The 13,405-nt window shown below is 44.9% G+C and overlaps 1 protein-coding gene across 6 annotated transcripts in view; it reads left to right on the top strand.

Moving 5' to 3' along the window:
• Positions 1 to 13,405, top strand: part of Thrb (thyroid hormone receptor beta) — a 332,075-nt gene that overhangs the window by 138,098 nt on the left and 180,572 nt on the right. For all 6 annotated transcript variants that reach the window (XM_041662563.1, XM_041662565.1, XM_041662566.1 and 3 more), the window contains one exon: positions 11,075 to 11,142. The gene's annotated coding sequence lies outside the window, so the exon portion shown is untranslated. The remainder of the gene's footprint in view (positions 1 to 11,074; positions 11,143 to 13,405) is intronic.

Here is a 13,405-nt window from a genome sequence, read left to right as displayed (position 1 = left end):
ATCAAGAGAGGTCGAGAAAGACACGTGGTGGCGGGGACCAGCCTCATGATGCTGCTGGTCCTGCTCATCTGGACAAGAACGCACAGGGTGTTGGTAGGCCCTGGGGTGATGGGCAGCTGAACTAAACTGAATGGAACACCCAGCTAGAACGGATGCATGCCAATCTTTCTGCAGCCACTCTGTTTGCAGCGCTTACATGTTTGCTATGACACAGCTTCCTCCCAGTACAGGTAATACTGTCTACTTTCTAACGCATGTTATTCTGGATCCACGTGTCCAAATCACCATGTGAGAGAGCATGTTCTGTGTGCTTTTACCCTTTGAAGCTTGTTCAGACTTAGCTGTCTGCCACCCAGTGCAGAGTAAACTTTGACTTAGCGTACATTCTGTGTATTCGATAGCTGTTGGCCATAGGCGCCGCACAGATGGAGGCAGGCAGATTTGATGGCTGCATTCCCGGGCCCATGACCTTCCCCATCTGCCAGGTGCTTCTACCTGTTGTTGAGAAGGCATGGGGGTCTCTCACACAACATGGTGGATTTTCCAATTTCTGGCTTAATCCCAGCCATTGACTTTCTGTGTCTATGGCTTCATAACAGAGAATTAGATCTGTGTCTGTTCCTCTGGTTTCTTCCTTCGTTGCTCTGAAACACCTATTTTTATTTCAAATAATGTCTCTTGTTATTAAGTTCATGGTGATTGGTACTGAGATAACAATTTCTTAACGTTTCGGGGCCATTTTTTTTTCTTGCAATCTTTAGGTCCTATATCTCATTAAGCAACAATTCGCTGGAAATCTTTAAAGAAGTTAGCCTTATGGTATTTTACAAAATCGCTGCTTTATTTGAATTAGAGTCCGTTTGCTGTTTGAGGCTTTTCTCTTTGCCCCACTGTTGGCTCTCCTCTCTTCTCCTTATTCCTAATCCTATTATCCTTCTTTCTTGTCTACTTCTTCTCCTCTCCTCGTCATTATTTTGAGCTAATGGAGCATTTCACCTCTCTTGGCTTGTCATTCATGTATTCTTTTACTCTTTTTCGGTGGTTAACCTAGAAATTACTAATTGTGTCATTAATTTGTTAGTGCTGTTTCTAAGTTGTAGTTTGGACAACTTTTCAGAAAAATGTGAAGGACTTGGAATGCCCTCTTTTCGGGTCAGTGCCTCGGATTTCAATGTTCCATACATTGCAATCCCCCAAGACACTGGAGAGTATTGTCTCTTGCAGCAGGATCCACTTAGACACTGCCGACTTACCACTTTGCTGCTGGTTTAAATCGCTGTCCATCAAACCCCAGCCTGGGACCATTTTTCCTCTGCCAAAATATATCTCTGAGTATTATTATTATAAATTATTATTATTTGGCTATGCTGGTGGCAAATATCTCAGGACAGCTTCCTGAGAATGCGTGTCATCTTCACTTTGAAACAGACAGAATAAGGTCAAATTGACATAAACTGGATTATTCCAAACAGAAAATTCCCCTGTTAAGACATTGCGATGTTGCCATGATGGGTATAATGTTTAATTTCCCAGGCCCCATTCTGATGCTCCAGATAAGGAACATGGCTTTAGGGGCTCTCAGAAGTAGGCTATGGTTCACACTGGGCATGGTATGGATCCATATAAATACTTGCCCCGTTGCCATCCTGACAGAAGGCAACATCTCAGGCTTTGTGCATTTCCGTATTTAATTTATTCAACTTAATCCCATTGCAGCTCTGAGCCCGGTAGCATTAATGCCCCCATTTTACAGTGGTGGAGGGTGAGGCATGGAGCTACACTGTATCTAGCCCTGGTAGTCACTGAGCTAGCCAATTGTGGAAATAAAGATCGTCTGCCTGGGGACTTGTCAGTGGCTCTGTATCAAGCGCAGATGGGTTATTTTCAACCCATTGCTGATGTTTATAGCTGGAATTGTTTGGAAAACGCAGTTGGGCATACAGAATAAACCAGAAACCTTCGGCCACCTCTCTACCTAGTTTTACAATTAACTGTCTCTCCTTCTAGTATTTTCCTGTTATAAATGGCACCTTATGGACATCTATGTCACAAAGCCCATGGTCATTTCTTTCAGATAAATCCTTAGAAGTAGAGCTACCTAATAAAAGAGTGTGCAGACCTATCAGGCTTCTGAAGCACTCACTAAATGCTGACGTACTGAAGAGGAAGAGCAGGAGGAGGACACGGGGATGAAGATCAAAAAAAAAAAATGACAGAACGGATATCCCAGTATCTGAGCACAGCCCAGGCAGCCCCTAAGGGACATTTAGCTTGAGAATCCCATAGTATGGATCTGTTTTGCCTCCAAAACCAGAAGAGACTTTTAAAACATCTAAAGAAGTAGCTCCATATTTGCAGATAGATAGTGTGGAAGGATGATGATTTTATGGGTTGTCCATGTGTCTGTCCTCCCATCCATGCTTCTGTCCCTCTATCATCTGTCTTTGCTTGGCTCCATGGTGTCTGGCTAAGATACCATTTGCTGGGTAAAGGAAATTCTTATAAAGCACGTTCTTGTGTCTAATCGAGACTGACAAATTGGGGCCCGGCTTCTGCTCCTGCAACTTTCCAGGTAGCAGTTTCCCTGCCCATGCTCTGGTCACAGAACCTCCTGGGTGGCCCTCCAGAGTGGTGAATGCCATCTTTGTTGCAAGGGCTAAGTAGGAGAATAATATAATTCTACCTAAGAGAAAAGACGGTAAACTAATGCTGTAACTCCATTGCGGTTGGAAAAGGAACAATAAATGACAGCAAAATGAATGGCTTGCTACCTGCAGGGTATAAATTACCCAGCGGAAGAGATGTGTTGAGAGAGGAGAGTGGGGATTGGATCTCTGTCTTTCAGTTCTCAGCTATTGTCAGCCCCTGCACAAAGGCCGGCTTGACAAACCTTGGCTTCTTCTGTTTTAATTGAACAGCCCATTCTTTTGAGGTTGGTGTTGAGGGGAGCAGGGAACGGCCTCATGCTGATGTGGACATCACAGTCCCCTCGTTCGTCAGCTGAAAAATTAAAGAGAAAATGTGGTGCATCTGACTGTCTTCGTTATGGATCACACTGATGGTGACTCTGATTTTTTCAAATGTCAGAAACCATCCCTAAAGTAAGGAAATCAGTGACATTCAAATGCCAACCCAATGGTCACCACAGTTTGAAAGGCTATGTGCCTACTTGTGCTTGACTGAGGTTAAGAATTTGTCAAATAGTCGAGATACGCTGCCCATCATTGATGGAGATGACCGTGCTGATTTCAACCCTCAGTAGGAAAGTTTGATAAGCAAATAGGTTCTCATGCATGCAAAAACATCCCCCCTCAGTCAGCTTCATCCATGTCTGTGTTATCTGCTCTGTGCTGACACCAAGGTGTTTGGTGAACATGGGTATGAGAAAGCCTGTGACCCAACCCACTCGTGTGTGCTAAATGTGAGGATAAGCGTGCATCTCTGGTCAGACTGCAGGATGTAAGCCAGTCCAATAGAAACATTTATCAACCCTTCATTCTCCCGGAATAAAAGAGTAGCTTTTATAACAAACACAGACTGCCCCACAGAAGAGAGAACAGAGGTGTAAGGTGCATCCCCAGCCTGGCGACCTGAGGTCCTGACTGGGGAGGACGTACAGTCTGTGTTTGATCTTGGCAGTGGCGGAAGACGTTGTCTTGGATTTGTGATGCCTGTGTTGGACATGGGAGCAGCACATTTTTGCCTCGTGTTTGCCTAGGATCCTCTGCAGCATCAGCAATACTACAGTGTTTTGGAAATATGGATTTCTCCCCCTCGAGGCATGGAAGGAAGGAAATAAATCAGCAGACAGCTACAGCCCTGAGTTGAACCTTCCAGGCTCTCTTGAACTTGGTTCATTTCTGTCAAATTCATCTAGATCATTTGTTTAGACTTCTTCCTTGTAAATGTTGTAATATTGTATCTGTTTTTCTATTCATTTCCGTGACTGCTGGCACATTTTGGTCCTCATTAAAAGAATTAAAATGAAAGCTTTCTCCATTACTTTCTGGATTCTGACGCTTAAAATTTCTGATGGGGTCAGGAGTCATGAGGCCCATTGTGAAAACCAAGCAGCATCTCTCTGAAAGCTGAATGCTCACACAAATGCCTGCAGATGGGTTAAGGAGGCCTGTAGTTTCCATAGGGTCCACGCTTAATAGTTTCTAGTTTGTCTATCATCAATGTCTTCCTCAAACTGGATATGAAGTAATAATCCTAATACATAATTTGGATGTCATTACTCCCTGCTTCAAACCATTACACATCCAGTTGACTTCAGAACACAAACTCAGTCTTCCTGTAGAATCCCAAACTACTGAAGCTTACTTCTGCCCCTGTAGCATCGCCTACTGGATCCCCAAGCTTTGCTCTCCCAAGCCAGAATGCCCTACTCACTGTCCCTCCAAGATTTTCAGTGCTTTGCTCTACAAGGGTCACTGTCCACAGTCATCTCCCTGGCCTTCCTGCCTGGGTCCTACTCACTTTCCAACTGAGTCTAAGCTGGTTCTCCATCATGATCATGGCTTCAACAGTCAGCTCTGAAAATGGTGTTTTGTGGGCCTTGTAGATCAAGACAGTCTGGACACTTAACCACCCTCAGATTCTTTCTTGACCCTCCCCTTCTTACTAACAGGCAGCCTCCTGAGCTTGTATATCTTCTAGACTCGGTCATTGTGAGGAGGATGGAGAAAGAAAATTAGAAGGAAGAAGGAACCTAGGCTCTGATTTTTTCACTCTCTCTTATCTCCAATGGTGACAATTTCATCTCCTCTGTGGCTCCAGGTCCTATTGGGTGGGCCCATAGTCAGTTTCTCCTAAGTAAACCTGGGCCACAAGCCTGTTCCCAGTATCCACCTCTCCATTCACAATTATCATCGACATCATCATCATCACCACCACCATCATCATCACCACCATCATTATTACCATCATCATCACCACTACCACCACCAACACCACCATCATCACCACCACTACCATCACCACCATCATCATCATCATCATCACCATCATCATCATAACCATCATCATTATTACCATCATCACTATCATCATCACCACCACCATCACCCCCATCATCATCATCATCATCACCATCATCATCATCACCATAACCATCACCACCACCAACATCATCATCACCACCATCATTGTCATCACCACCATTACCATCACCACCACCATCATTATCATCATCATTTTACTTGTTTGTTTGTATGTGTATATTTGTGTACACACATTCATGCCACAGTGCACATTGCTCTGAGGATAGTTTCAGCGGTCACTTCTTTCCTTCTACCACATTGGTTTCAGGGATAAAACTCAGGTTATCAGTTCTGGCAGTAAACACCTCTACCTGCTGAACCATCTAATGAGCCCTCTATTCATCCGTTCTCTCTCCTGAATCGTCAAATGAGGGGCATGCTGCCATTACTGGGTCCTAGATACTTCATTTCCCATCTTCTGACTAAGTTTTCCTTGGCCTATAGATTCATTTTTCTGGGTGGAACTTCTGTTTAACTTGGCTTATCTTTATATCCTGCATAAATCTTTCGTGATCCAGCTGACATTTGGCAGCTATTTGCTGACTTTATTGCCTGGTTTTAAACTGTCTTCCATGTGGTCATCCCTTCCTATAATAGATAAAAGCCTTAGATCAGCCAGCAGTGCTCAGTGATGTTATCTGGGCTTCCTTGGTCAGTACCGAATTATCTCCAAACCCAGAAGCTGGAAACAAATAGCATTGACGAGTTCATGGGTCCAAAGGTTAGCGGGGTGAGTCTTTTGTCCAACTGGGGCTCCCTTGGGATTCTATGGGGAGCAGCAGCTGGGAAGCTCTTGCCGTCTTGTTTTTATGGAGATAGTTAATGTGAGCTATTTCTACTGTATCATTCTTAGCCATGGGAGGCCAGGTCAGGCAACTCCCAAAGTAATCGTGTGGGAGCAGAAAGACACTTAAATAGAGCAAGAACGATCTCGAACTTCTGGTTGAGCATGTCTGATGAAATCCTATGGACAAAAGGCAGTCATGTGGTGAGAAAGTAAGACGGAAAGATGCAGGGGACAAGACAGCTTCTTCCCTGAGCATTGAGGTGTTGTGAAGTTCATGCAGGGGGTGAGGGAGGGTGACATACGTTATTATTATAGTGTTTCATATTTGAAACCTTCAAAAGGGAAGTCTCATGCTCACTGACAATCTTTAAAAGGGAAAATTAGAAAAACAGTCTGTACCACCAGGTTTTATAACGCAAAGCCAAATGAGTAAGAATTTCTCTAGAAACTCCAGCATTGGCACGGCTATACGAAAGGGCCCCTCAACCTAGAAGAGAGCCGAAAGAGCAGATCATTGGGGAAAGGTAGGAAGAGAGAGGCAGAGGAAGCAGAAGCTGGAGGAGGAAGGGGAGGACACAGAATAAGAACAAGAAAGAGTGTATCCAAACAATCCCAGGTGGTTAAGGAGACCCACTGCTCTGCAGAGGACCCAATCTGGCCCTACCACCCATGTCAGGAACTGTACAACCACCTGTTACTCTAGCTCCAGGGGATCTAACGCCCTCTTCTGCATCTCTAGGGGAGAACAGGACCTTCCGGCTTCTTCTCTGTGTAAAGGGGGCAATTGCCATCAAACAGATTGTCCTACACTATACCTTCTGTGTCTGTGAACTGGAACCTCTGCAGTGTGTGTAAGATACGACACTAAGAAGCCTTGCAGCCTTCTGCGGCTGTGTAAGGGAAGGCAGTGTGACTGTCAAAATAACTTTTTTATGTTTTTTTTTATTCATTTAACATACCAATCCCAGTTCCTCCTCTCCCCCCTCCTTTCCCTCTCCCCACCTTCTCCTAGCCCACCCCTACCCACTCCTCAGAAAGGGTAGGGCCTCCCATGGGGAGTCACCCAGAAGCCTTAGCAAACCCTTGAAAAAGAAGTGAAAGGGACAGACTGTTCACACACTTTGGTCCACCTCAGGTGAGAGCTGAGAGACTAAAGATGGATGGATGGATGGATGGATGGATGGATGGATGGACAAAGAGAAGCGATTTTTGATTAGCCAGAAGTGGTGGCCCTCACCTTCCATCCCAGCACTCGGGAGGGAGAAAGAAGTCACTCTCTGTATGACGGGGGCCAGCCGAGTTTACACAGCCAGTTCCAGACTACATAGCGAGAGACCACGTCTCAAATAAATAAAGAAATAATTTCGACATAAATTTAACCCTTTCCATGCTTTGTAGTAAAATTACATGTTCTGTAATTGCTAATTTCTTCTGTGTTGTCTTGTTTGCTCACAGTTAAGGCTCTCCCCTAAAATAGATCAAGTGAAGGGCTGTTTATAACAGATCTGTGAGCCGAGTTAAAGCCGCTTTATTTTCCCCTCACCCTTCAATTTGCATTAATTGGGAGCAGCCAGAAACGGTGCCAACCTCACCTCAGGTCAGATAACTAAACAAAAACGAACTGCACTGCTTCCCGCCCACGAATAAATGTATCCCAAGCTGGCATACAATTCAGTTACAAAACAGTACTCTGTTGGAACTACAAAATATCCACTTTAGTAACATGTCTGCACCCCAACTTTAAAAGGTGTAACAGACACACTTTCTAAGCTGCACTTGTTGCTGGGAAGGATTCTCATTATGACTCTGGGTGGCCTCCTTTGAGTTCTGGGCAAATTCTCAATTCCCTCTTTTCTAAAAAGAAGAGTTAACGCCTTCTAAAAAGAAGAGTTAAGCCCAGGTGTGTTTAGGTTGGGAGGGTTTGGCTTCAGCTCCCTTCTCTAACTGGCATTCTGCACAGCCAAGTCACCACAGAGCTTGCCTCGTGCCTCGTGAGCCGACTCGAATAGGTCGCTTCTCAGGAACACAAGAGATGCTGTCTGTATTCCACAAATTCTAGGGGCCACCTCCATGGCACCAAAGTCTCAGATTCTTAAGAGTTTCCGACTCTAAACTAGAGCTTGTTCTCAGGCATTCGGAATGAGCCTATGTCATCAGACTCCCCGAGGGGAACTCCTTGCCAGGGGTCTGCCTTACTCTCTCTCTGCCTCTCCTTTCCAAATCCAGAAAAGAAGTCTGTTAATACTGTCTGTCTTGTGTCCCTGTGAGAACTAACGCATGTGAAATTATTACTACAAGCCATAAAGTGTACTTAGCAAGAGTTTATGAATGAAGTTCTGACCTATGGCCCCAGTGCTCTGGAGGCTGGGGCAGAAGACAGAAGGTTCTAAGGACGTCTGGACCTTATAGTGAACAGGCTGGTCTTGGGTACAGCATGGTTGCTGTCTTGAAAAGAAGAAAGTAAAATTAAAAAAAAAAAAAAACTTCTTTTTTTGAGGTTGGATATTTATTTAGTGGGTTATGGAAGGGAAGGGGGAGAAGGAGAAGAGCAGAGAGAGGAGCAGAGAGGAGGAGGGAGAGAAGGGAGAGATGGAAGCTGCCTCTCTGAGAGGGAGACGGAAAAAGAGCTAAAAACTTTTTTAAAAACTACTTAATGTGAATTATGTGAGGATTTATATTGTTTCCATGTAACCAAGTTCAAATCTATTCCTTATAGCCTAAATCAAAATCAAAATTATTAAGTTAAATTATGTTCATATATATATTGAAGTTTGATATGGTTCCTACAAAAGGCACTGTTTATTTTTAGATATTAATGTCAAGGATAAGGGCATGCAAGTACTTAAAAGCGCAATAAAACCAAACAACTCCAAACACACGCCTCATTGTTCTGTTGGCTTCCTCTTTGGAAATGCTTTTAGGATATAGCATGCTTCTTCATGCCTTGGTGCCTAGCCCAGTACTGTCAGCTTTTCTCCTCATAGTGAGATAAAGTTGGAGGTTTTGGATTAGAATGTCTATGACAAGAACAGAAGAAAGGGATTTTGAAGGAGATAGGTGAACAAAATTCCAGAGTCATCTTGAATGTGTTTTCCAAGTGAAAGGCGTTAGCCATAATAAATTTTAATAAGTAGCCGGGCGATGGTGGCGCACGCCTTTAATCCCAGCACTCGGGAGGCAGAGGCAGGCGGATCTCTGTGAGTTCGAGACCAGCCTGGTCTACAGAGCTAGTTCCAGGACAGGCTCCAAAGCCACAGAAAAACCCTGTCTCGAAAAACCAAAAAGAAAAAAAATTTTAATAAGTTTGTGTCGCCTGCATATTCATGGCATGTGTGCTCTGTGTAGAGGCATAGTGTGGATGAGCCTTCATGAGGACAAGGTGAGACCTTGTCAAAAAGCCCCAAGTGGGGCCATAGAGAAAATCTGCACACACCCAACATGCACTGCACACTGTTGAGTAACCAGGAATTCCTTTCGTGTGATAAACAGAGCTTTCCTGGTGCTGTAGGCATAGGGCAAAGGAAAAGTGACTGGGTGTCTATTTGGTGTGATGGGGAGAGCTCATATGCACACATGCTGTGGGAGTGGAGGAAGGGACAGAGGGCATGAAACAGTTGGGCATGGAGGGAGCAGCTGTAATTAGAGCACATTCACACATGTAGACAATATAGCAAAGCTAGGAACTTTGTACAGTCAGTTTGGGAGCTTTTACAAAATGTAGACAAAGACAGAAAGCCATATGATACAGTGAATTTAAAATGCCCAGGTCGTGGTGATGGCTCAGTGAATATACTTCTTTCTCTGCAAGAATGGGGAGCTGAACTTGGGTTCATGGAATTCCTGTGAAAAGTTAGGCAGGGTGTGCAGCCAGTTAGCCCTGCCACTGCAGGACTTTTTAGCACGAGATGAACAAGCATAACCGTGCTGACCATGGTCTGCCTTTCTTGGAGTCCTTAGGGACAGAATGGTTTTACTTTGGGGCTTCCCACAAGGTCAGGGTGCTAGCCCATCCCCGGTCAAGGAATCTTAGAAGACAGAGTGAGACAGCTATGGTTGAGTCCACAGTAGGTAGGAGAGGGAGCAACCTTATCTGCAGAGCCAGCTTCTTGATGAGCTTAAACAGTGCGTGACAGTTTATTAATAGAATGTTTACGACACACACCAATACAAACAAGACCAACAAAGCCCAAGCCAAGTAATGGTGGCAGCTCACTGCTGTAATCTCAGTACTCAGAATACTGAGGCAGGAGAATCACCATGAGTTTCGGTTCAGCCTGGTCTAGAGACCAAGTTCAAGGACAGCCTAGGCTACAAAAAAATAAGACATTGTCTCCAAAACAAAACACACACACACACACACACACAAAATCACAAAATCACCCATAAGCACACCGTTGTCATGGATACATAGATATTTTTATGAATACAGAAAAAGCAAAGACTGGCAATTTCTACATCAACTTATAATCTAGGCTCAGGGAGGGTTATCACGAAAATTATACCAGTGCTCTTTTCATTATTTTGGTGAAACAGATATGAAAGAGGTGGGGGGGGGTTGTCTTCGGTTCTGGGCGTCAGGAGTCCAGATATTTATGCTCCTGAACTATGGCTGTGACTTCTGTGTTCCCCGCAACAATCATAAACATTATAAGGCCAGAGCTAACAGATTCGTAGACGGGGTGCTGCCCCTGCTGCCACCTGCTCCCAGCTTGTGCCACCTAAAGAGTGTCCCTAAATAGGCCCCAGAAAGTGTCCCTGTGAGGCCCCTGAGAATAAACCCTGTAGGCAACTGCATCTCACTGCAGGTGCCTGGAGCCACACCTCAGCAGCACTGGGGTGCTGGCTCATCCCCAGGAATAGGAAAGGGCCTCTCATTAGCATGAAATCTCCCATCCACCACCAGAGGTTCCTGTTTGCTGCTTAGCCTTCTTCCCAGGCTGGGGGTGCAAAGCTCTTGTGTATTCTTGAAGCCCCATAGAAAAGACAGTCTTTGGGAGGCAGGAAGGTTGTCGCCGGCCTCTGTGATCACAGCCTTGTGTCAGAGTCTCTTCCATGAAACTGTGTCCAGTTCAGAATGCGATTTCATCCAAGTCAATTTGCATGTTTTCAAAATGGGAGCCGGCTCTGAAACCGGACCCCACGGAAAGGCAGAAATAAGAGCAGGTACTGATTAATCAAATGTTGGGGAACTTAAATTTGAAAAGCAATTTATATTTATCTTCTTGTGTTTCCTTTTTTGCAGATCTGTGGTTTCCATCTCCTCGGAGGACCTGCCTGGGACCAAGCTCCACACATGGCTTAGTGAATAAGGTCAGACGTCACCCTTCACTCTCTGTGCGCGCGGTTATGTTCGCTGTTAGCTGACCCTTTTACCTTCAAACTTGCGGCGCCGCTACTTTTTAAAATTTTTATTTAACACAACTGAGGTTGGTATTGCAGAGAAATATAAAGTATTAGGTGTCTAAAATTATATCAAGGAAAAGAAACAGCATAAGTAAATTTGCTCAGGGGAAGAATGGTGGTCCCAGAATTCTGCCCGGAAAGGGCTGCGTCTCTTGCTTCACAAGAGAATTGTGCTTGAAGAATCTGATCCCATCGCAAAGTATCTTTTCCTTGAGTGCAAAAAGAAAGAAAAGAAGCAAAAGAGTCCAAGAGTTAGATAAGCCTTTGCTTGTGCGAGCAGGGAGGGGGAGCAGGTGGATGCCTGAGGTTTCCTTGGTTTGCTGATAAGTCCCCTGGACCCCCTTCATTTCTAAAGGAATGCGGTAATAACAATCCCCTGTTTGGGATGCTGGGCTGTAATTATGAAGCTGGTTTGTTGTCATCATTAGAACAACAGTTTCCGTTTGTCTGTGCGTCTAAGGCTATGTCAGCACTCTCCTTTCTGTGGTTATTATTTTTAACAATTTAAAAGCTCACTATTAAAATGGGGGGGGGGGGGACTTTCTACTTTCTGGCCATGTGGTAGTGTGCAGGTCTGGCCTGGTCTGGAGTCTATGGAAGTGTTGGCTGGCAGCAGCCGGGTCTTTTGAATGCTGTCTTTGTGCTTCTCTTGCCTGTGGCCTCTGGCCTATTGTCTATGCACCTTGGTTGGGCTGGTGCTGTCTGATGGTAACCAGTACTAATGTTACAGTGTGCCCGGTGCCCGAGCCCTCCCTCGGGAGTCCCCAGTCTGGCTGTCTCTGGCTTCCAGCCCTCCCTCCAGGGCTGTCACCTCTCTCTTATCAGAAAACAATATTGGTAGTTTATGGACTGTCACGGAAAAGGGATCCCTTAAGAATCCTGAGATCTGTGGTTTTTTATACAAAATGCAATGATTAGTATTTCCCGTGCTGCTAACGTGGATGTCTCTTTATTAATTAATTTACCCCGTTTTCCCAAAGGCAACTTTTCACTGAGTCTCAGTTTGTACAACATGAAAAAGATGAGCTGTGCTGTTTGAGAAGGGTCGCTATGAGCCCCCACCCCAGCTTCTTCCTCATCCCTCCCCGAGTCAAATAGTCATCTTAAGTCCTCCACCCCAGTGCAGAACCCCAGGGACCTCAGAATACCCTCACACATTCCTGCAGGGCGGTCCTTTGATTTCACACCCACATGGATGTTTCTCTATGTGTTTGAAGCATGAAGCATTAGGGCCCAAAGGAGCAATCTATGAATCCATTTTTATCTATTTCTAGAAAAGGCTTGGACAATCTATAGCAATAGGAATTAGTGCAACCATTATGACCTCAGGGAGAAAGGGGAATTGGCCAGGGGCCAGAAGCATAAGGGAATTGTCTGGAATGATGGGGTGCTATAGAACTTTCTAGAAGTGTGCCCCATGTGGTCTGTGTCAAAATTACCTATGCACTCTAGACGACAAACCGTCATTCCATGAACAAAGAAGATAAAGAGGAAAAGAGCACGAAAAATAAGCCAGGCCTTTAATGAATGAGAAAACTGTAGCCAGATGCTAGCATCTGAACATCTTCTTGAAGTTCTGTGGGCTACCCTGTGACCCTGGTCCTCAGCAGTTTCTGAGGTTTGCGGAGACCTGCTGTCCATGTCTTGCCTTCTTTGCCTGATAATAACTCACCTAAAATAATAGAAACAGCTCCATAATTTTTAATATTCTCCAACTGTTTGGATGCTTCTCAGTGACTGTAAAATCCAAGATTCAGTCATCTCAGCAGAGACAGAGGTTGGAAAGTGGCCTCTGTGTTATCTATAAAACAGCAGCTCCTGGATTCTGCCACTTGCTTGTGGCTATCTTAGCACCCTACTGTGACATTTGACCTTCTCTCAAGCCCCTCCCTCAGCCTGAAACACTTCAGACAACTCTCCTTAAATCTCTCCATGCCTGTGTTTGGAGGTCGGCAGTAAAATGGAAGGTGGGATCCTTGGGCTGAAATGCAGCTAAGGGCTTAGACCAAAGGAGATGAGGCTCAAGGCTCACCTTGGCAAAACTGATAAAAAGCAGGCCAATGTGTATGACAAAGACATAAAGGGACCTATGAAAGGGTCTCAGGGGGCAGAGCAAGAAGGACATGAAGGCGCTCAAATGTCCCACCCAGCCTTTGAGACCATAGGACTT

Source organism: Microtus oregoni, unplaced genomic scaffold, assembly GCF_018167655.1.
Source record: "Microtus oregoni isolate MIOR12 unplaced genomic scaffold, Mior012 000013F_ref0000133, whole genome shotgun sequence".
NCBI lineage: Eukaryota > Metazoa > Chordata > Mammalia > Rodentia > Cricetidae > Microtus > Microtus oregoni.
Note: the sequence above shows the minus strand (reverse complement) of the source record. Positions and strands in the feature narration are given on the sequence as shown.